This window comes from Equus caballus, chromosome 2 (assembly GCF_041296265.1).
Source record: "Equus caballus isolate H_3958 breed thoroughbred chromosome 2, TB-T2T, whole genome shotgun sequence".
Lineage (NCBI taxonomy): Eukaryota > Metazoa > Chordata > Mammalia > Perissodactyla > Equidae > Equus > Equus caballus.
In genome coordinates, this window is record NC_091685.1 from 108,782,095 (window position 1) to 108,804,498 (window position 22,404).

A 22,404-nucleotide genomic window follows, 5' to 3' on the forward strand; every position below is an offset into this window, starting at 1 on the left:
AAAGAAGCAAATGCACCCAAGGATCTCTTGAAAGTTACAAAAATATCAATAGTTATAAGAAAGAATTATTTTTTTTTACAAATTTGGAGCTCCCTGGGAGGGTGGTTTTATAAAGACAAAAGCCTGCTCTTGAAATAGTTGTAAGTAAAATGAATGAAACCACTGAAAAGACAGAAACTATTTTGAATAAAGCTTAATCAGTATATTCCTGAATTATTTTTGCAACTGTTTAGAGCTTTGAATAAAAATTTCCATGAGAAATATTATACTCTGTCAGCCTATGAAAAAGAAATAGTGATTAAGCATAGAATTACACATTTCAGACTTGAATTGCATTGATTGTAGTGAAGTCATGACACTTTTTTTGCACTACAGGAGGGTCCACACGTCGTGTGCTCGTGCGTTTACCTGCACGTATATAGATGCCACTGGCTATTACCTAGTGCACTCTATTCTGTGACCACTGAAGCAAGAGTGAATTTTGTCCTGTATACTCACACGTATTCTCTCTCTCTCTTTCTCACACACACACACAGAAACACACACGCATGGGTTCACAAAGCCAGTTTTGAGAAAAGTCAGACATCAATTTTTATAGCTTATCTACACTGTACAATATAAACAACTAAGCTTCATCCCACTAGGAAACAAGTGATAAGTCATTTCTTAGAGCATAATTTTTCAATTTTGAAAAAATCCTTTTGGTTCGCCTTTATTAAAAATGTTTGCTCATGGGGATTTTTGCAAGTCAAACCAGGAGTTTTGTTCACTTGTGCTCATCTGCATTAAATACATTTTTGTTCATCTGGTGAGAAATCAATTACAAAACAACTGCTTATCAAAATTAACATCTGAAAAATCAAACCGGTAATCGGTCTCACGAACTTCAGTATATTCAGTTAACATAAATCATTCTCTATGTGGACGTATTTTTCTAGACAACAAGAATGTAAAGCTTCTGTGAGGATTGAGGAGAAGGAACTTTATGCTGGAATAGTAGGGGATATACGTGAGGAGCAAGCACTTCTGAAGAGCAGTGGTTAACTCATCTCAGAGGAGAACGGAAACGTTCAGAAAGGGTTATACGTTTGAATACATTTTTGCAGAAGAGTAGATAATTTTTAGTTAGAAAAAACTGACAAGACAGCAACAAAGCACTAAGAAAATGAGATCATAATATCCCATCTCTTGCACCAAAATTACAGAGTAACAGCCAGATATGCCAGAAGGGAGAGAGGGAGGAAAAATACATATCTATCTGTATCTTTCAAAGTAGATGACATATCCTAGATAGATCGTGAAACATGAGTACACATTAAATCAGCTACACACTTTTCAAGAGAACAAAAATAAACCACAGTACTATTTATTTTACCACCGTTTAAATAGCAAAGCAACTTCACTAAGAAAGACGCATAAACTGGAAATCAGCGATAAGCATCTTCTAGTCCTATTTCATCCTGTTGCCTCTGTTTGTGCTGGCGGCTGGTAGGCGAGGGCACAGGTTGCCCAGGGGCCTGCAGGGCGTCCAGCCTCACTCCGAGGCTGCTTCAGTTGGGAAGAGCGCTCAGGTGGAGAGAGGCAGCACAGTGTCACGCGAAGGGTGGAATGGCTGCAGCTTCAAGTGTACCCCATAAGCATTCAGATTATTTCTGACAAAGGGGTTTCACTGGAGTAGGTTACCTCCCTCTGGGTGGGAACAGGCAGGGAATATTTGAAAAACAAGGGACTCAGCTGTCTCTTTTGGCTGAGCTCTTTTCTAAGGAACCAAGTATAATATTAACCTCAGACCTGTTGCAGACTGGCTCTCAGCTCTCAGTCCTCCCCCTCGCTCCCTACGTGGGCTGAGAGGGAGAATTTCTTCTGCCTGATGGTTCAAGCAAAAGAAGGCATATACCATAGGGAAGAACGTGTTCCGTTTTCTGTGGGCTTTGCCTGATTTCTTTTCCAAAGATTCCTCGACATGTCATGTTTTCTGAGCCACGTTGCTCAGTACGTTGAAGATGAGCTTCAATTCAAATTATTCCTCTAACCCCTAGCCCTCCCTTTTTCTTTATTTATCACATTTTATTGCTGCTCCACTGGAACTCTGTTATATTAACACCAAAGCTTTCCTCAAACTAAAGTCATATTTAAGCAATAATATAACCACTATTTTTTACCAGAAGACCCAAGTAAGGTGCCCTCGGAAACCATCCAATGTGTTCACTGGAAACATCTTTTTGAGGGTAGAACAAGTTACAAGTACATTACCATAGTTTTCCTGATGGAGACCACAGCAACAATTTCTCTCATATATTGAAATTAGGAACCATTCCTTGCACTTTACCAGGAACACAGTGAGACCTCATCTCTTGAGCACTCTGACCTGTATACCTGATCATGTTCCTTTTTTTTCACATAGCTGTTTAGACGGCTTTGAGAGAGACACATGTTCCACTTCTAGAACATGGACAGACTTTCATGACCTGTTCTTTGTGCATCTCATCCTGCTGCATTGTATTTTTCTATTCTACCATAACCCCATGCCTCAATTCTCTCACCTTTTTTAACCACATTTTGCCCTGTAGACACCTTTGTCAAGCTCCATTACAACTTTCTAGAATACAACAACATATGTCAATTATATTAATTAAAGAAATTTAACAAAGGAACTTCTGAGGGAAGATCCCTGACTGAGAGGAACAAAGAACATTAAACTGTGGTTACATCAACACTTCAAAATGTAAAAAACAGTAACCAGAAAAAATACAACTCCAAAAGGACACTCAAATTCGTGGGGAAATTCACACCAAACTCCTTAGTTTTTTGAAAACTTCATGATGTCTAGATCAGGAATTGGCAGGCTAAATCTAAATAAAGTTTTATTGGAAACCAGCTACAGTCATTCATTTACATATTGTCCACAGCTGCTTTCAGCCTAAAATAGCAGAGTTGAGGAGTTGTGACAGAGAGCATCTGGCCTACACATCCTAAAATATTTACTCTCTGGCCTCTTAAAGGAAAATTTTGCTGACCTCTGGTCTAGATGATTGTGTTAAACCTGCTGAGTTATTTTCAGCCGATAAGTGTTACACCTGTATAGTGCCACCTATGGAGAGCCCAGGAGGCCCAAGCTGGAAATGTATTATAGCGTATCTGCTAAAGAAATTCCTGACTCTGGTTTCTCCATCAGTATTAATTACAACACACTCCTCTGGGGTCAAACATACCTAATCATCAGGGACAGTTATTTATTTTAGAGAATGTGTGCAAACATAATTCACATATCTATCTTTGTGGGGTGAACACCTAGACAATATATAATAGATTTGTTATGGAACAAAACAATTTCCCTGTACATGGAGAAAATGTCCAATTTTCCTAATGGACTTACACATTATACAGTTCATATTCTTATACTTAAAAAATAAAAAGTGAATTAAATTTGTCAGGAGACCAAAAATCCCCTAGTAGAAACAAAACGGATGACCTCTGTTTTGATCAGTTTAATCCAACTACATAGCTCACAAAAGTAAAGCCAGCTTTTTCCACCCATATCACATGTGTCTGTCTGCCTGCTTGGGAAAGGGCTGTGAAACCTAAGGGGAGTTATTATGTTACTGATGAAAAGCTCCAATCTGTAACACATATATGCATTTCGGTATGTAGTATCTGCTTATTTTCATTAAATTGCATTAAATACTTCAATGTGTAGCAGAGTCATCTTCCTTAGGAAGCATATACGTGTGGAATTCTTTGTGGTATCCTTGGGAATCCCTTTACCATGTATCCATAGCATTCTGCCCCTACAGGGCTCATTTCTTCCTGTCCCCTGGTATATTTATTAAGATGGGGGAATTTTTCCTTTCTTACTCTTAAGATTTTGCTCTTGTCCCTAAGCTACTGTTTTTGAACTGAAAGAAAAGGCAAGGGACAATATATTTGAGGAAACAATATAACACTACTAGAAATTACAGCATATCTATTTTCTTACTTAAAGGCAAAAACAGAAGTTTTCTCTCATTTTTCCTTCCGAACTATTGTACTTTAGACCTAAGCTAAAGCTTGAAGTAGCAGAACAAAGCAAGCTGATATTTTCCAAGCTGGGACAATTTCACCATTCATACATATTCACCAGAGTAGGTATACGGGAATGAATCACCACTTTTTTACAAACTTCTATTCTCTGCTACAAGGCATCCAAGTCTATACATGAACTTTAAAAGAAAGAGTTGACTTTAAAATTTCTTCTTTCAACGTACTTTGCTATGTTATTCCTGGAAAAATAAGTGCAAATGTACCTCAACATTTAAATATTATTTTATAAATATGCTTCTGCAAGCATCTGATAACATACAGGGGGTTTTCTCTTCACTTCTTCTGGTTAACTATCCACCTTTGTAATCACTTTGACCACAGTGTGCAGATTGTAGATGCTAAGCAAGATTTCTTTTCAATCAAACTGAACGTCACATCCCCAAATCTATCTTATTTCTAAGTTTTTCATTTTGCTAGCTAAAAGTCATCATCACATTAATTTTGACGGCAAATAACTCATTTTTTGAGATATAAAAACCAAAGATACAAGCTGTTATTTATTTTTTGAATGCAGAAAAACAAGTAAGATGTCAAAAAAACAATTCTAGATGAAATTCAATCATTGCTTATTAATTTCAAACCAAACATATGGAAGGTTTTGCTTCTTAGAAAGAACAAAAAATTGAGGAGGAGGGCATATGGCATACTATTGCTCATAGGAAGAATCAAGAAACTATCTGTAACTCTGGAAATCAAACACCTGTAGAGTTTGATTGTTTTCTCTCATCTGGATGAGTCATTATAACAAGAAAACTCACACTTACAGTTTAAAATCTTGTGTTTACACTCATCCAAGGATGGCTGCAGCTCTGTGGCTTCCCACCCCAGGTGTGGGGATCTCAGGAACATGGCAAAGATGGCAGTCACAGCATTAACTTGTAGGCACTCATTAGTACCTCACCTTCTGGTTTTCCCTGCCCCACTTTTGGAGCAGGAGAATGCATGAGACAGCAGGAGAGGGAAGAATTTCCTTCCAAGTCTAGGTGCTTGTAGATATTCTGATGCAAATCAGCAATTCTTAGCAAGTTTAAGTGGAAGAAGTGAAATATGTAGTATTAAAATAATATTTGTTTTTTTTATAGGTTTAATTCTCCTAAAATAACTCACCTTTGTAAAATAGATAATTGAGAATTTGTTGTCAAGAGTAATGATAATGATAATTAATAGCATAATAATACCACATATGTCAGGCACTATTCTAAGCAATTTATGCATAATTAATTTGTTTAATCTTCAACACTTCACAAGTCTGAGGCAAGGACAGGTTAAATAATTCGTCTAAGGTCACAGAGAAAGGATAAATAATCTCTCTCCAGATCCAAACCATCTCCCCAAGCTCATATGAAAATAAATACATATGTACCTTGGGGTCTCAGATTTTTATCAACATCCTTCTAGCATGAGCATTAAGCACAGGTTCTTTCATGAAAGAGCTACTCAAAAAGGACTCGCATCGTTGAATGATTCCCATCTTATTTGAGAGGCTGTAGACTACAATGGGTAAAAGCACCAACTCTTCAGCTAAGATTTCGAATCCTGGATTAGTGGACTTGAAAGTTACAAAATCTCTGTACCTCAGTTTCCTATTCGGTTCTGTGGAGAAAATCATAGTACCTACTTCATAGAATCATTGTGATGATTCTACAAACTAATATGCATACAGTGCTTAGAATAGTGCCTGGCACACAGGAAGCACTATATAAATGTAATTGATGATTATGATTATAACTGTTATGAGTTGAATTGCATCACCCCAAAAGATATGTTGAATCCTAAGCCCAATGAATGTGATTCTACTTGGAAATAGGGTCTTTGTGGATGTAATGACGCTGAGATGAGGGAATACTGTGTTAAGGTGGTCCCTAAACCCAATACGGGTGTCCTTATAAGGAGAGAGCGATTGGAGATACAGAGGGACAGGGAAGAAGGCCAGGTGTTGACAGAGGGAGAGACTGGAGTTATGTTGCCACAAGTAAGAAATGCCAAGGTTTGCAAGCCAGAAATTAGGAAGAGGCAAGGAAGGATTCTTCTGTTCAGAGGGAGCGTGGCCCTGCCAACACATTGATTTTGGACTTCACTCCAGAACTGTGAAGAATATTACTATTATTATAATATTATTATTATTACTTACTCTCAAGTTAAAGTTTATTAATTCAGTGTTATTACATCACATGTCAGTCTATTAACTATTTTGCGTTAGACATCAAACTAATCTCAAATTATATGGTTTAAAATAGATTTATTTAAGCATGGTCTACTCATTATAAGCCTTGTCTGTCTTAGAATCAGAATGTAATATTTGGAAGGGAAAATGAAGTTTCTGAATTTAAAGTTGTTCACACAAGTCCTCTATGGATGTGTGTCCTCTATAGAAGTATTTTGTTTCTGGTTCTCGCATCACGAGTCACAGATGGCGATTATCAGGGTCTATCACTACGAGAAACCACCCGAAGAATTAAACTAATAGGAATTCAACACATATTTCTGGAGGGTAATGCCATTTTGAGATCTGGAAATTCATTTTATTACTTGGTTTATTCTGGTTAAATTATTTTAAAGATTTACTCTCTTATCCATGTAGCAAGAATGTGTTTTCTGCTGTTCATTCCCAGAGCAAAGGCAATGAACAGTCCTGGCAAAGCTTATCACTTTTGTTGAATTGTAATATGGTAAATTAAATATTGTGATTTAAATTGGACTACCAGATGAGATGACTTCATTCATTCCAGACCTGAAAATGAGTTCATGTTCTCTTTTCAGGCCATGACAAAAGAAAAGTATTTCATCGACGTGGAAGAATATGGAGAAATAAACTACTTTAATATTATGGAGCAGAGGTTGCTAGCTGTATCCTTCTGTTATGTTTGAACCGGTATATGCTTTGGGGATGAATTTGTCTGTCGCTTAGTCTCTCGTAAGAAAAAACACACATTGCAATTCTCAGTTGGTCATTACACTAAGCAAGATACATGGTATGAAAACAGCTGGAATAAGAAAAAAAAGATGGAAACATGCATATGAGTGTTTTGCATTCCCATTATAAGCTCTATTTCTTTGAATTCAGCCTTTAACATTAACACCATTACATCAAAATTTTAATTCTTGGAAAGCTGAGAAAGATAATTTGCACATGTGTGTATACTGTGTGTATTTGTGTGTACATGTTATCGCATCTTTCTAAAACCAATATTATAAGTTGATTTGTGCTATCTAGAGAAAAGCTCTAATTCAATCTGAGAACAATGCAATGTTTTCTTTTTTAATAAAAAGTAGAATATTACTCTCATTTTTCCTCAGACATCAATTCAGATTTCATAATAATGATAAACCATTTGAAAATAAATCAGGCAGATTAAACTCTTCAGAAATTAATGTTGCAAAAAATGTCTAAAAATCAATATATATAAAATCGTGTAAATCTAAGGATAAACATGCTCACTATTTTCTGATTTATTTTTAAATATAAATAGGTCATATTTCAAGATATAATGAGAATAACAGCTAACCTGTTAATTTGGTTTTGCCAACCACCACAATTCCTTACATCATTCTCCTCTCTTCTTACTCTTTACGAATCCACTCTTCCACAATGAATAGAGAAATGGCATCCATCAATTCACTTATCCATTCATTCATACTAAACTATTTATTAAGTTCCGATATGTGCAAGGCATTATGAAAAATGAGTAAAATAGGATACCAGAGGGAACTGGTGTTGATTCAACAGGTATTACAGGAGCAGACAAGATCATCCGTCTACATGGAACAGATGATTCTGCTTCCCTGGGTGGTTTAGCTTTGACCTAGGCGGTCTTCACCTGGCCATCTCTTCTCTCAAAGCTATTCTCCCTCTGGAGTTCCCAGATCTGGGAAACAAGGCAGAGACACACCTCCCACATTGTGAAGGAGATGTACAGACTACTGTGAGCTACAACAGCAGAAAACGCTACCAAGCACACCTCTAGTGACTTTTTAGGAAAACCACAAATAAGAAATTGCAGTAGTCTCAAGCATCTAGAATTTGGATCTTTGATCAAAGTTACAAGTAATTTCCTCTTTTACTCCTTCTATTTTAGATAGCTTGCATGTTGGTCCGTAGAGGATCTTTGGATCTCAAGCTGGTCTTATTAACCAATTGGAAATTTAGGTCTCTAGGGATTGAAGACTTAGTGCTTTGCACTTTTAAAGGAAGATTATAGTAAGTGAGGGTGTAAATTTTAAACGATTTTTAGTCTAAAAGGTCATATTAGTTTTCTAGGACTACCATAACAAAGTACCACAGACTGGGTGGCTGATACAATAGAAATTTATTTTCCCGTGCTTCTGGTGGCTGGAAGTCCAAGATCAGCGTGTGGCCAGGTGTGGTTTCTCCTGAGGCCTGTCTCCTTGGCTCGCACACAGTCACCTTCTCCCTGTGTCCTCGCATGGTTGTCCCTCTGGCTTTGTTGTCTGTGTCCTAGTCTCTTCTAACAAGTACACCAGTCACTCGTGCTGGATTAGGGCCCACCCTGATGACCTCTTTTAAACTAAATTGTCTCTTTAAAGTCTCTATCTCCAAATACAGTCCCATTCTGAAGTACTGGGGGTTAGGGCCGCAACAGTGAGTTTCGAAGGGACACAATTCAGCCCATAACAAAGATGTATCTTAAACATTCAAAACTTAGTGAAAAGTTAAATTTAGCAGCTAAGATGTGAAACTAAATACACATTTCAAAAATGAAAGGTGAAATAAAATTTTCCAAAATATTAAATTTAATCAGATTTCAAAATCTGTAGCTAATTGGTTTAACTAGACTGATGTTTTTCCTGAGAATCTCCCAAAACTGTGAAGGATCCACTGTTGACAGAAATGAACTTCTCATATCTTAAAATTAAAAAAATGTCCCAAACCTACCAAATTGGTGGTGCTTGTTTGTATACACAGAGGACTTTTAAAACATCATGTAGTATTACTTAAGTAGTTTCCTCTTGCCTCATATTCAGAGAGAGATTTACTCCTCATGTAATCTGTAACTGGCCACAATTGTTTGAACTGTTTTTATGTTAATGATGATCCTGTTCAATATAAGATGTAAATAAAGGAAAACACATATTCTCTAAAAGCTGAAGTCTACTACTAAGAATGAGGGTCATTCCTGAGGACAGAAAAAGGAAAAAAGGGGAGTAGTGTGTCATAGGATACACTTTTGTCTCCCAAATGTCTCTACTGTCCACAGGGAGAGGCTTTAGGGCAATAAAATTATAGAGTTTAACTTTTTTAAATTATTGCTTTGACCTATATTAAATTGGAAAAAAACTCCTGAGGGTAAGAATTTAGGCTACTTTGTGTCATGTGATTTTTTTATCATAAGTTTTATAAAAGGGAAGAATGAGACATTAACACCAAATGCCTAAGTGAATGTGTGTTGGCGGAGGAGGTGGTGTTGCTGAGAGCTGTGAAGTCTGAGACATTGTGGGAGAATATTGGTTGGTGGATGTGAGGGAGGAAGGCAGGATGAAGGGGTGGAAGTGAGAAAAAGCAAGAATGTTTGAGACGTTGAACAAAATACCGACTTAAGTGTATTATTTCAGATCAGCTCTTTAACTTTACTGACTTAAGAGTGCCAAATATTTCACTGAATCCATTTTTTATGCTGAAGAGTTTCAAAAATCTCTCCTCTTGCTGCTGAGGCTGAAATGAGTCATCACAAATTAATGTCAATCAGTTGGACCACTCAAGATTAGGCTCAGTCATTTGAAAAACAAAACGTCTTTTGTGAACCAAAGGAAGAGTAATATTCAGATAGTAGTCTTCTATTTATTCAAAATAAATGTGTTAAACAAACCCAACACTACCATTTTTCTCTCAAAATTCTAAATAGTGCTTCATACACCTACCCTCGCAAGCACGTTTCCAAATGCTTTCGTACCTTTTGATGCTCTCATTTTGGGTTTTTAGATCACACTACTGTTTTCTCGATGGACAGAGCTTATTCTGCATACACTATTTTAAATTATGTTTTAATAACGCGCAAAGTAACAGCACTGTTTCCTCTAATAGTTCTGTTATCAGAGAGAGCACTCAGCTATCAAAGACTACGACTGGATGTGTACTTGATATGGATTTAAGCTTGCTCTCTGATGATGAGAAGCTCTGGAAACCACACAGAGATTGTAAGGTGGACTCTGGGAAGCTGATTCCTGATAGCACCAACAAGCCTGAATACTGCTGTCTTTCAGTTATTAGCTAATAGGAGCCAATTTCCAGAATAAGCAGCAGTGTAGAGAAAGACAGATTCCTCTGCAGTATTAGACTCAGTGCAAGTGGGGTGAGGTTTTGAAAGCCCAGGCAAGAAGCCTCCATGATGGTATCAGAGTTGTAGCTGTTGCAGGAGGTGTTTGCAACCATACATGTGTTTGGGGATAGCAAACACTTCCTAGACACTTTCATTTAGTTGCTTTAGTTGGTGGAGTTACAGCAATTAATCCATAGTTTCTTCTTTCCAAGTCTTTAGTTTGATTGGAAAGAAAACAGTAATACTGCAAAAGCAATGGAAGGACACCAGAAGTTAATATTAAAAAAAAAAACAAAAAACTATTTATAGGGCCAGCCTCATTGCCTAGTGATTAATTTAGGCATGTTCTGCTTTGGCAGCCTGGGTTTGGTTCCCTCATGCGATTCCCCAGTGTGGACCTACACCATTCGTTGGCGGCCATGCTGTGGCAGAGACCCACATACAAAATAGAGGAAGATTGGCACAGATGTTAGCTCAGGGCAAATCCTCAGCAAAAAAAAACACCAAAAAACTATTTTTAAAAAAGAGAATTAGTAGGGGCTGGCCCCGTGGCCGAGCGGTTATGTTCGCGCGCTCCGCTGCAGGCGGCCCAGTGTTTCGTTAGTTCGAATCCTGGGCGCGGACATGGCACTGCTCATCAGACCACGCTGAGGCAGCGTCCCACATGCCACAACTAGAAGAACCCACAACGAAGAATACACAACTATGTACCGGGGGGCTTTGGGGAGAAAAAGGAAAAAATAAAATCTTAAAAAAAAAAAAAAAAAGAGAATTAGTAATCCTAAAGTTGGGTTCGTGCGAGTGTTTATGTTTTGGAAAATTGGAATATAAAACATTATATTTTCCAAAAATCTACTTAAGAATATAATTAATATTTATGATAATTATGTAATTAAAGAGAACCTTTGCTTGTCTGTTTAGAAAAGCCTGCACTGACCTCCTTGTTTTTCAGTTTTCAGTGCCAAGACAAAGAACTAATTTGCCCGGTTAGGAGACAAAGCACCTTGCTCTCCGGTGGATGTTAATTACTTGAAGGCAAAAAGCAGAGGTTCTAGTCTTGGACCTATAGCCTCTCAGAATTTATTACCTAAGTGATGTGTTTATGTAAACATTTTAGGGAAGAAGATCATAACTCTTACCAGATTTTCAAAATAATGGCCAAAAATTAATAAGTAACATTTACTTAGAAGGATAATGCAAAACTAAATGCCAAGCCTTTAAACTCTATTTTAGTGATAAAAACATCACAATGACTAATATTAGTTTTTCTAACCTTTTGTCTCTAAGATCATTTTTACACTATCCTCAAATAAGTCCAACTTTCCCTCATCTTTATTTCTGGAATTCACTCTTCTTAACTAAAAAATTACGTTTTCCATAATATCTACCTACTTCCCAGAATATCAAAGTCATTTTTCATTTCAACACTATTCTCTAAATTTAATTCTCACCACATTCAACTTTATAATATTCTGGCAATAATCACTAAAGCATTTTAGCCATACTGTTTATTCCAAGATCAAGCCACAACTGTTATTCATTTCCCCAAGAAGAAGAGTTAAGAATAAAATTGTACATGTATTAATTTATTTTATAATTTTTAAATTATATTTTATATAAAATAATAAATGTATATAATTATATAATAAATAATAACGTATTCTTACATCATGTGAATTAACCTATTCAAATTTTGACCTCTGTCTTTGGCAAAGGCCATTGTCATCTCTAGAATCTCTTTTTGGAATATAAATCATAATATTTTAGCGTGCTTTGTTTTAATTTCCTTCTAAAATGTTTGGGATATGACAATTTTTAAATCTGTGTGTGTTATAATTGCATGTTCTATCCCACATCACAAATAACTATTTATATTTGTGAACTCCACTATCTTTTTACTGCATCGCTTTTTTAAATGACTGTTGAAAGACTTATTTGTAATATTCAACACTTGAAAATAATTAATACATCTGTATTAAATTTATTTTGTTACTTTTTTATGATTCTTTCAGATGATGTATATAAATATCTAAATATATACAAAAATATCTAAATATCTCTCCTTATTTATACTATTAATATTGTAATATTAATAAACATCTAGAAACTAGCAACAGTATGAGCCATTTTAGGTCAGTGTGTCTTCCCTGAGTGGTACTTTATTTATTTGCAAGAGACTAAGTACGAGAGCACCCAGGAATCTGAAAGATTTTTAAGAACCTAAAAAAGTAATTTCCCAAGAATAATTGTGGAAAAATATGACTTGGTTTATTTCGTGAGGTATAAGATATATAAAAGTTGGCAATCAGTTTATTTACAACATAAAACTCTACTAGTTGTAAAACTGTCTCCAACAAATGATTATTTCTTAGTTTTAACACACACAGCTGAATAACAATAAAAACCCAGAAATTTATAGAAACTAATCCACTCAGTGTTCCAAAGTTGACTTGATTGATACTCAAATAGTTGTGCAAGTAACATTGGGGGAAAGTAGATCGTAGGGTACTTTTGAGTATAGCAAAGTTAATCATCTATGATACAATGCTCTATGTGGTATGATTTCTTGTTATGTCTCTGTTTTGCAAAGGCAAAATTTGTACCTCTATTTTTTTTCCTAATTATTCTCTTAGTTTCTTACATTACATTTGTAAATCCTTAGGAAGTTTTGAAATCAATTATCGTTTCTCTTTTCCTTTTTAATTGTTCCTCACAATTTCACATGACATTCTTTCCAATAAAGTTATTTAATGGCAATAAACTCTGGACATACCAGAATATATTTGACATCAGTAATAATCAATTTGAATTTCTTTCACCTAGGACATCAATCAAGCAATAAAGTTTCTACTAGCCATTAACACTGAACAATTACCGCCAATCCTTCCACATTTCTTACAATTACAAAGTTGAAAATGCCTTGACATAATATCTTTGAATCTTTATTGCATGTTATTCTCCATATTGCAGAAAGGATGACATAGTCATATGTAAACTCACAATTGAGGACGATGTAATTAAGAAGCCGTAACAAAACATTATATTCAGTCATGTCAACAAAGTTAGAGTACGCTTATTTTCCCATTTTTAAATTTCACCAAGTACAACTATTTTGAAGTGCAGGAAATTTCTATCTTAGAATGTTTTCTAATTTTCCTTCATGTCATCATTTCTATTACCAGAGTAGGATATCAAGAATGAGTCAGAGACGGGGAAATGAAGACAATTGTAGCACAGTTTATATGTCAGATTTGTAGAACCAAATGCTTTACAAGCCTTTTACGTGCATTCTGGTACTTTGCGAGTGCAGCTACAGTATCTCCAGGCCTTTAACATCCTTTCTTTAATCTCTCAAGTGGCCCATAAATGATGGTTAGGAGGACATAGACTAAAAACAAAATCCCCAGAGGCGTTTTCCGGTCACTTTTTCCAGTTTGAACATTTAAAACAAATTCCTTTTCCTTTTCATTGGTTCTGCTTATTTTAGAGAAACTGTTTATATTTTACGGAAACCCTCAGGCTAACCAAATATCTAAGAAAATTCCACTCTTTCTTCTGGTGTTGACAGTGATTTTAAAGGACCTACGGGTATAGACAATGAAATTCTTGCATTGGGTATTTTATGAGCAAACAGTACAAGCTTCCCTCTTTCTCTCCTATCAGCAATGAAATAAGCCTAAAAATGGACTCGTTCAATTAGGGATTGTTAATTGACCTGCTGTTGGGTCAATCCTGATTTTCTTCTCACAGACTTTAGCTACAAAATTTATAGCGTCTGAAAATGTTGCTTTTTACAATGTGTTTGAAAACTGTTTGAGCCATATCTCTCCAGAGCTGCTGAAATCGTACAGAGTGAACATTAACTTTACCCTCCACAGAGAAAGGACTTATCTTTCAATGTATGGTCTACCTCCTCTTAAACATCAAAATAGTTACATTTTGCAACTTACATTTTTTTTTGCCTTTATATTTTAGGTTAAAAAAATATAATTAAGCAGAGCATATGGTCATTAACACCCAAAGGCAAAGGCACCTTGAGACCTATAACTCAATAATGAAAAGCAATATATAAATCCTTTTTTCAAATAAGAAGCAAGCCTCATGACCTGGAAAATTAAACCCCATACACTTGGTCTAGTTGTACACTCGTGAGCCTCCCTCACTGCGCTGGACAAGACTTCAAAAAGTCTAGTCAAGTATACTGCTTACATATACTTAGTAATGACTAAGCTATTCTTTCACTTTAAGAAGCTGAAAATAATTTTTTATTATTTACAGCCAATACAAATCTGATTAGCATTTATTAATAGCAATCAATTCTAAATTATTATGCCATAAGGAATATTTCAATATGGTTTGCTTTTTCAACTTAAGCCCCCTAACCAAAACGTTAACATAAACAAATGAATAATGAAACATTCTCTATCAGCTATTATTATTGTACAACAAATCATCCCAAAATTTGGCGGACCAAGAAGTAACAACGTACTATTGCTCAGGAGTCTACAGGTCAGGAGGGTGGTTGTTCTGGTCTGGGCCAGGCTCCCTCCCCATCTGTGGTTTTCTGTGAATCACCTTAGCAGCTAGGCTTCTAGGAGTTTGCTGGATGTCGATTGAGGTGACTTGTTTCTCCTCCCTGTTAGTTGAGATTTATTCATCTGCTAGCTGAGCAGGATTCAAGAGAATGAAGTGATATGGAAAGTTCAAGTCACCTAAAAACTTTGTAGACTTCCTTTGAATCAGACTCAAGTCCATTCTAATAGCGAAATCCACAATATTTGGGAGACGTGCATCTCTCTAGACCTGTGTACAGCTGCTTTGGCTGTGTCAGAAGGCTGTGACACAAGGCTCTTAGGTTTCTTAGAAACCCTGTTATCTCACTGAAAGGGAATCCTAGGTGCCGACATATAGTAATAAAGGGTCTTATAACAGCACATGTGATTAGATCTTGTCCTCAGAACTTATTTTATATTGAGACTCTTACTGGTTGGGAAGACAGAAGATGAGAAATAGTTTTGTTTTCATTTTTTCCTATGTACTTCTAAATTCTCCTTGAAAACTGGCCAGTTCTTCCTCTAGTTCAGAGGTTGGCAAACTAAGACCTAGAAGCCAGATCCAGCCCACCTCCTAGTTTTGTATGGACTATGAGCTAAAACTACTTTTTACGTTCCTTATGGTTTAAAAAGATCAAAAGAAGGACAATATTTGTGATACATGCAAATTATGTTATATTCACATTTCAGCATCCATAAATAAAGTTTTTTGAAACATAACCACACTCTTTTATATACACATTGTCCCTGGATGTTTTTGCATTACAATAGCAGAGTTGAATAGTTGAGACAGAGGCTCCATAGTCACAAAGCCAAAAATATTTACTATCTGTCCCTTTATGGAAAAAGTTTGCTGACCTCTGCTCTAACTCGTATTGTCCCCGTACTATCTTACCATTTACAGGGAAAAGAAGCCAACTGACACTTCCAACATTTTGTCTGGAAATCATTTTGCCAAAGACCAACAATTTATGAGGAACATATCTATTGGTCTAGTCTTGCCAATTGTTTTGGCTATAACATGAGGTTCTATTTTTGCAGCCTCCAATAACGTCTCATGCTTTTCCAGCCTCTACTAAGTATTTGTTCACCATGTTTCCATTATCTGCTCCTTGCTTTGCTCTCAAACCAGAGTCTCTATTTTAAGTCAATAGCATTCCATTTCTATGTACCAATTTCTCCATCAGCTACCTCTTGCAGTATAAGAAATAAACACAAAACTCTGTGGCTTAAAACAACAAGGATTTGTTATTGCTCCTGAGTCTATGAGTCAACTGGGCCATAGTCCTGATCTTACCTAGGTTTGTTCATGTATTTGAAATTAATTTGTAGTCTAGCTCGTCTAGAATGATCTCTTTAACAGATCCCTTATTTGGCTGGCTGTTGGCTGAGGCCGCAGGAATGACTGGGCTCTGGGCCTTGTGTCTTTAAGCAGACGACCTTGGGCCTGTAAACACATAGTGATGGGGAAGCAAAAGAATGAGGGCAAGCATGCAAGGTTTCTTGAGGCATAAACTAGGAACTTGTACTCCATAACTTCCTCCACAATATGTTAACAAAAGCAACCGAGGCCTGATTTAATGAGTAGGGAGATAAATTCTGTCTCCTGATGAGATAATCCTAAAACATAACATGATTTAAGAAGCTTTTGATATACAGAGTATACAGGCATGCAAAGCATACAGACAAATTTGTATTTGCTAACAGTCTTGGATTCTAAATGTATTGTTCACAAAAGAATTGTTCTATTTTTTCCAGTCCTAACATTGCAACGATGACAGATGAATAATGAACCACTTCCAACAAGTTTTTAGCACTGATGAAGATCATTTTTCAAAAAGAGAATTGGGAAAAGGACATGTAAAATAAACAAAGAAATATAAATCCAGGTAACTCAAAAGTCATCCTTTTCTAGGTACAGAGGCAAAAACCATCCATTTTATGTCAGCCTTGTGAAGCTCAGGCCAAACTTCCTACTGGGGTTATTAGGATACCTCTTGCTAAGAAAAATACATCAGAGACTCAGGGCCCAAGGGTCAAATAGCCAGTGGGTTCGATGGGCTTTCCTAACTGGGTTTCTTGAAGGGCCACAGAATTCATTCTCTTGGCTTCTTATGCTATTGTTTTCTTCAAGCATAGAGCTGTAACCAATCTGGGAAGACTACTTTTCTTTCCTGGAGACTCTTATGGGGAGCTCTGTCTGGGCTTTGCAGGGTGGCTGCAAAGGCACATATGATGGAGAATCTTTCCCTCTAAACCTAAGATGGGCAAGAAGTAAAAGTTTTAAAAATTTGTTTTGTATGACTGCCACAGAAGGGAATGTATCCAAGGAAGAAGATTTTTGCAGGGGTTGTTTCCATAGAAGGCCTTATTCATAACTCGCTTCTTTGTATCCAAGGGATTACCTCTTTAAAAGAGGAACTTGGTTTGGGGGCAGCTCCGCTCTTCCTGCTGGTAGGGGTGAGATGGGTCTTACGCTTTACTCAGTTGCTGAATCCTAGTCCTTTCCAGTGTTATCCGAAATGTCACTTCCTCAGAGAATCCGTCCTACTCCCCAATTTTTAAAAAATTTTATTTACTTATTTATTTTTGAAGACCTTACTTTTTTATGGCAGATTTAATGACCCTTTGTGTGTTCCTATGTAACAGCCCCCAACTTCCTGATCGACTCCTACTTTCTCCTACATCCATAGCCTGGTATTCATTGGTTACTTTAAAAAGACCCAGCAGACATGTTTATAATTTCCGATGTCCGAGGCTGAATCACCTCTCTGTGTAGGGTGTTTCCAGACTAGTCTTTACAAATGAAATGGAAACAGTGAGAGGATTTATAATTCTTCTTTATGAAATACCTCAAACGTGGGAAGTGGGCATGTGAATTGATCTTCCGATTAAACCCTTGTGTACTTTCCTTCTAGTCTAATTCAGTCACATATGCATTCACTTAACTGCTCCATCTCACTCCTTCCATCTCCTTATCCATCCCCACATACGAGCCTTAATCTGCAAGGTCATCTAACTCTTGAAAATATTTCTGTGAATAATTCATTTATCACTTCCAGGTACAATTTGTCCAAGCCAATGGAATCCTAAGAATTTTAATATGATTTATGATCCCTGTTTATTCATAAGGTTTTCAGGTTCTTCAAATATGTGGTAGTAGGTCTAGTCACATTCATTTCTCCTACTCTTCATTGTTAGTCTTTAAATAGCCAAGAATCTATATTTTGGTAGCACCATAAAATAGATAGCTTTAAAACTTAGAAGAAGGGATTATCTGTACTGAATCAGACCAAGTTTCAGCTGAAAATATGGGGGCAAGCTTATTAACTGTACTAAGCTTAAGAATTTTAAATAAATTTAAAGATAGATAAATAAAACAATGGAAGCATTAGTATTTTTTTTCCTTTCTAGCCATCGTTATTTAAACATCTAATCACTTTTTGAAGTATAATTATCTGTATAAAATGTACACTACATAAATGTGTAGCATGATGAATTTTCACAAACTGAACACACCTGTGTAACCAGGACCCAGATCAATCGGAGGTCAGTATTTTTGAAGGAAAAGAATGTAATGTGGGAGCAAATGTAGGGCCACCTGACACCCATCCGAGTTTTACTTTCTCCATCTGTAAAATGAGTGGAACAATAAACATGCTGAAAAACTGCTCTATTAAATGTGATCAACTCTATGCAAACATGTTTTAAACCACAGCAAGCTGCGCAAATGAACAGTATTATTTTAATTTTCTGTTACTACAAAGTACCCATTGCAGAGTTCACCTTGGAAAAATGATCAGACTTGGCTTGAGCCATGAAGAAGAGCGAGTGCGGCTGGGAACGCCAGCAGGCTGCCTTCCAGCAGACCTCTTAGAGTCTCCTTACCTTGGTAGACTTGCCTGGCTCCGAGTCGGGCCCTCAGCCTTTCCAGACTCTGAAACCTCGTTGTCTATTTCTAAGGGGCCTAGTGATATTAAATAAGCTCAAGGGACTGATTTTAAAAAATCAAAGCCCTGATTTATTAATTTACAATGAGGGGACCAGGCACTTGAGTCCTCTGCCAGAACATTCTCTCCAGGCTGATACTCCTTTGGGGAAGGCACGCTGTATTCATTAGCTTGCTCAGAGAGCATGGTTTCAGAATAAGAATTAGGCAACAAGAAGCTCCTCCTGTACTGTACAATCTTGGTTCACTACTTTTTTGTACTGATGCAACTCTGAATTTTTACTATTCTCTTCAGGCCGGCTCAGCTGCCAATCCTAGGAGAAAGCACTCTGAAGCCTCCAGCTTCCACGAAATGAATCATGTGACCTTTCTCACCCCGGAAGAAGCCTGTGTACGCAGCATTATTATCACAGAAGTCAATGAGAACGAGACCCTTACAGCGTTTGGGGCTCTCAATTTTAAAAACGATTTATAAGTCCTGTGTGGGCTCACCTGCTATGTAACCTCGCTGACCTGGCGCCCATTCTCCCCTCTGGCAGAAGGTATATATGCTTGGCTGTAGCACCCAAATGCCGTTGTATTTTCCTTGCCTTCTCTTGCTCTGTGTGATAATTCTGAATGTTTACTTCTGGGGTTAAACTTCTTTCTTGTGTGTAATTACTAGGGGGAAAGTAGAAGCTTCCCCAGAAGAGATCTGTGAGTAACTGAGATGGAAGCTTGTACCCCTGAAGTAAATGCTGAGCCATCATGCCCACAGTTGGATACAAGATTCAGAGATTCACTAGTACAATGTTATGGTCACTTCTCATACTCAGCACTTAGATGGGTAATGGCTGCCACCTTCCTTTGTTTCTGATCTCTCCTATTTCTATGCTTTCCTGGTTGAGCAATCCTCACCCTATCCCCAGCCTCTAACCCATTGAGCAGCCATTTCTTTAATAAGGTTAATATTTCCAGTCAAGAAACTCTTGTGTCCTTCTGGAGACATTCTTGCCCCTTGTTAAAATAAATTTTTTTAAAGTCTGGATTGATCCACTATGCATTGATTCTAAGTTCTTGAGCTAATAATTGACAATACTTTTAATCTATTCCTGGTCAACCTATCCTTCTATGATGTTTATTTAGATCATTTGTAAAATGGGTGTTTGAGGATTTATTGAAATGATAAATACAAAGAACTTAGAACAATATCTGACACTATTTATGGATGTGCCCCCAAACCACATATTTGACCAAATGCAAAGCGGTTAATGTTAAAAATCAATACTTATTATTTGTGATTTTGGATTTTTTCCCTCTTCATGAATTTTTGAAGCATTAAAATTGATATTTTGCTTTAAGTTCATCGTCACAATATGTGAACAATTCCAAAATAGGATCGTTCTTTAAAGACTCATGACCTAAAAAGGATTAAATGACAAAATATTAGAAGCATAATTTAAAGGTTATTTTTTCTACCTATAATGCTAATATACCAAATAATTCTAAAAGACTGGAATTATGCTAATAACATATTTGGCACTATGCCATTGTATGATTTATACTAAAACAGAAAACATTTAATAGCTCAAAAGGATTGAAATAGTCTCCCTAATTTTCAAGCTAATACATTGTCATTACATCAATTATTAAAATACTTCTCAACTTGTCTATTTTAAAGTTCTTAGAGTTTTCAAAACAAAATTCACAGCATCATAAGCATTATCAAATATGACAGTATTTTTTTCCTTTTGCAAAACAAATGAATGTATACTTAAAACGACTGTTTGCATTTCAACATATAAAATACATAATGAGATTTTCACTTCAAGTTACACCAAGAATGATCTCAGTATTTGAAAATACATATTTAATTATTAATAATAATAACCCAAGTAACATAATAAAATACTAATATCATTTTTAGTAATCAGATATGACAATGATCACATTATCATCGATGATGAACAAGTTCAGAGTTGTCAGAAAGGACACTAAACGGGTACTCAGATATTTGGGAATCCAAGGGCCAGGGTAAAAGCCAGGGTCAAATGGTAGGCTTTTGTGAATTTCCTGGGTTTTTTGGTTAATTTTATCCAAAAGCCAAAGTTTAGAGAATCCCTACTTAAGATATATTCAATAAGCTCTCATAGTTACTAGACTTGTTTATGTGTTTCTGTATGTACATAATCTAATTTTCCAGTAATACTTAAAAATTAAGTGATAAACATACATTTCAAAGAACCGTAATTTCTTCTGTTTCGAGATTCATAAGAATCAAAATTTCACAAATCGAAAGCAAAAACAAAAAGTCCTAAATCCGGAGATGAGTGTTTTAAAAATGCTCCTCCTTATAAAGAAACTAAAGTGTTTCAGAAAGGATTGCTTTCAGATGGCATATTATTAATAATTCTAGTTGACACATTTTAAATGTTTAAATCTGAGAGAATCATATAACTGACCTAATATTTAATTATCCAATCATTTCTCCCTACTCTTGATTCCTTTTATTTGGAAAGAGAACATCACTCTTGGGATAATTTGATAAATGTTATGTCAGCAATTTTTAAAAAGAGTCTTCTGTTGTTATAAAAACTGGCAGATGCTAAATGGACAAAGTCTCAGAATAATTGACATGGACAACAGAAGTAAGAATTTTGACTCCCAGTAGGCAAACCACCTGTACAAACAACGCTTCCAGCTTCAGTTTGATTTGCTGGCTTCTGAACACTCAATTATTTAGGGCATTTGAAAGATTTCACTGATGGAAGTAATATCTGCAGGCCTGAATTACAAAGGTGTTTTTTATCATTAAAGATTAGGTTTCAATAATAAGTATTGTTATTGCTATGTTGATGACAAATGCTTTTTTCTGTCAGAACTAGAACTCTTCCATTTTAATATATTATTAATGTTTTTGTTCAGAATGTTTTAATGCATTTTTGCCATGAAATCTTCAGTCGGATGTTTTTAGAGGCAGAATATAAAAAGACAGAAAAGGACCGTCCAGATGTTGCCACATTCCAAGGTTATCACTGCATTGCCATCCAGACAGATTCTGTTCTGGATTCTTAAGAAATTAGTTTGGGTTAAAGGGGTGAACCACTTGTACAATTGTTCTCTTTTAGCATCAATATGCATCACATAGCCTGTTATTACAACAAATTGACTTAGAGCTTCTGACTCATACTTAAGGGACAATAATGTTTTGTTTGGTTTGGTTTTATTGAGGAGTAGGGATTAAATTATTTTTAAATAAACTTTTTTATTTTAGGAGAGTCTTAGATTTACAAAACATTGTGAAGATAGTACAGAGAGTTCCCGTATTTCTGGATCCATTTTCCCTTATTAGTAATATCTTACATTAGTATGGTACATTTTTTACAATTAATAAGCAAATATTGATATATTACTGTTAGCTAAGATTCATAGCTTATCAGATTTCCTTAGTTTTTACCAGTGTCCTGTTTATGTTCCAGGAGTCCATCTAGGATATTACGTTACATTTAGACATCATGTACCCTGAGGCTTCTCCTGGTTATTGTAGTTACTCAAACTTTCCTTGTTT